Consider the following 3321-nt stretch of genomic DNA (forward strand, 5'->3'; position numbering starts at 1 on the left):
TCAAGCAACCAACTTCGAGTGCACACTAACTCCGTGTGACTTAAATTGTGGTTTTCGTTAACGAACAGTGACGTGTATTATGCAGGGAGTTATACCTGAAATCTTGATTTGCATAATACACGTCACTGTTCGTTAACAGAAAACCACAATTTAAGTCACACGGAGTTAGTGTGCACTCGAAGTTGGTTGCTTGACGGTTGTCAGCCCACTTTGAGGTGTGTGGATATAGAGGAAAAAATTGGATCGGTGTCGGTTAGAGTTCCCGGGTAGCTCAGTGGTAGAGCGTTGGTATGTTAAACCAAAGGTCCCGGGTTCGATACCCGGCTCCGGAACAATTTTTCCCTCGAAATTATTCAAATCAACTTTACACGGAGTTATACCTGAAATCTTGATTTGCGTCTGGATTTAATGTTCCTAATTATGTCAGATGAAGAATACAAAGAGTGCAGATCTGTGTTGTGTAACTTTATTCATTCTCCTGTAACTTCATCCCATTTAGCCCCAAATATTTTCCTAAGCACCTTATTCTCAAACACCCTATGAACCTATGTTCCTCTCTCAAAGTGAGAGTTCAAGTTTCACAGCCATATAGAATAACCGGTAATATAATTGTATTATAAATTCTAACTTTCGGATTTTTTGACAACAGACTGGATGATAAAAGCTTCTCAACCGAATAATGACAGGCATTTTCACCCCTTCAAAAGATAAATTTCCAATTTTTATATTTCCATTTCGTACAATATTCTCGTCACGAGACATAATCATATACTTTGTCTTTTCGGGATTTTCTTCCAAACTTATTTCTTTAGTTGCTTCAAGTAAAATTCTCGTATTTTCCCTAATCGTTTGTGGATTTTGTCCTAACATATTCACGTAATCCGCATAGACAAGAAGCTGATGTAACCCGTTCAATTCCAAACCCTGTCTGTTATCCTGGACTTTCCTAATGGCATACTCTAGAGCAAAGTAAAAAAGTAAAGGTGGTAGTGCATCTCTTGCTTTAGTTCACAGTGAATTGGAAACGCATCTGACAGAAACTGACCTATACGAACTCTGCTGTACGTTTTACTGAGACACATTTTAATTAATCGAACTAGTTTCTTGGGAATAGCAAATTCAATAAGAATATCATATAAAATTTCTCTCTTAAGAGAGAGTTGTTGTATCACGCTGACCAAGTGACAAGAGAGTCTCATATTTTTAAATGAGTAGTGTTTGCTAAAGATATGAACGTTTTTGTTCGCAATCAAATCGTCTGAATAATTTATTACATACAATAATAATAATAATAATAATAATAATAATAATAATAATAATAATAATAACATAAATAATGGGAATCGAAGAAATAACTGTTAAGAACTAGTATTTGTGTGAATTAAGGGGTTAGGTACAGCGTACATCAGTAAAATTTTGCAAATATTCAACATTTTTTTCCTCCATTACTGTATCCTGTACAAATATGAAAGTTAGTAGGCCTATGTGTAAAACACTGTTCTTCTGCTATATGAAAAAATATTTTTACGATTTAAACATATTATTTACATTTTTTTTTAATTCAGTTCACTGCGTAGTGATTAAGCGTTTCCCACATAATTAAAAATTATTCAACATTCTGCGATGAAATTTCTTGTGTGTATTAATGCATGTCCTATCTACAATATGGTGCAAGATCACTTCTCTATCTTTGATCGATTGATAAAAAATAAATTAATTTTTCAAAATGGTTTTGTTTAATCAAAATACAGTACAGCATTAACAATAAGTGTTTTTATTCACGAACTGAGTTATCCATGCGAACGTATTGATTATACAGTGTATATTATACTGTCTACAGCACATTAGCGTACAATATAGAAAACGAAGTTAAAATGAAAAATAATCATAATATGGATATTTAAACACATTTTTGAAAATGGTGGCCGTTCATTTCAATACAGGCTTCAGTTCTTTTGTGCCTATGATCGCACTATTGACTATTGCATCTAATTCCAATTACCAGTTTCGTCCTTCATACTTAGTAACTCATGCTGAAATAATTCTGTACCCACTCTATAAAAGAGTACCTTACATACTGTAAATTCAATCTTCACTTCTGCCCGACCCGGACAGATAAAATTATACAGACATGCTATCTATTGTCCGTCCAAGTGGATGTGTCGCAGGATCGTAGAAAGGGGGGAAATCACGTGACAGTTAATTACTTAATGAAGCCCTATTATGTTATTTTAAACTGTTGTAAAAATATTACGTAGAGGTCCAATTAATTCCTAACAGAAATTAATATTTTCAGAAAAGAGCTAAGACACCCCAGCCACTAGTCTTTACAGTGGAGCGAGCAGAAGCAGGTGGGGGAAATCGGGATGCGACATAGGCAAACGGACGACAGTACCTGTGCGAAAATATGATTCAATATTAGAAGTTTTCGTCACTGGAAAACGCGAACATATTTCTGGAACGTATTATACTCACTAACTCAGTACTGCTTACTAATGTGGCCTTGGTTCTCTGTGGACAGTTGGAACTTCGTTAGTAGAAGGGGTGGGAGTGGAGTACATTAAAAAACTCAGGTACAATAAAAATTGAAGTAAAAATATAATGATGTCCGTGTATGAATATGGTATTCGTGAAATTCATGTGAATTATCGGTAGCCCAACTGTGAAATTTTATCAGTTTACCTATCTAACCAGACAATGGAACCATGCTTCTTCAGCAAAATACGTTCTATCAAATATTTCAAGTTTATTATGTACCCTCTTCATAAACCACAAATGGTATTGAATTCTCATCTTTTTTGGTTCCAGGGTATACTCATGCCACAGTCTGTAGTAGAAGTTTTGTTTCCCTTGTTGTCGTTTGATATGTTGAGTAAAAGTATTCTGTTCCCTATGAAATTCTTTACGTGACTGTTCCAGTCTATCATAAACATTCCTTACCACATTATCTGACAGTAGTCTTCGAAGTTTGCATTGTTCATAAGAAGTTCTTATCGTTCTTATATAGTTAATCTATTTTTATATGGGCGGGACTTGCCGCCAATCATGTTATATTCTGAAGTAACATTGCATTGCGAGAAATGAACCAGTAGGAAATATAATAGCTTCGAAAGAAAAACACACGTTCTTACAAAAAGGACATTTTTCCCGGTAATACCGCCGAGCTGCATTCGAACTTATAAAATAGGCTTTTAATAGAAAAAGGAGCATCTCCTACGGACCTATGGAAAAAGAACTAAGGAAGAGACTAATGAAGTACTTTGTATGGAGTGTGGCATTGTATGGGGCAGAAACAGGGACATTACGACGGAGTGAAGAGAA

At 35.1% G+C, this 3321-nt stretch overlaps 1 non-coding gene across 1 annotated transcript; it reads left to right on the forward strand.

Annotated features, from left to right (window-relative positions):
* Positions 1-260: 260 nt before the first annotated feature.
* On the forward strand, positions 261-332 carry TRNAN-GUU (transfer RNA asparagine (anticodon GUU)). The gene has a single exon. It is a non-coding gene; the product is annotated as a tRNA-Asn (tRNA).
* Positions 333-3321: the final 2989 nt, after the last annotated feature.

This window comes from Periplaneta americana, chromosome 16 (assembly GCF_040183065.1).
Source record: "Periplaneta americana isolate PAMFEO1 chromosome 16, P.americana_PAMFEO1_priV1, whole genome shotgun sequence".
Lineage (NCBI taxonomy): Eukaryota > Metazoa > Arthropoda > Insecta > Blattodea > Blattidae > Periplaneta > Periplaneta americana.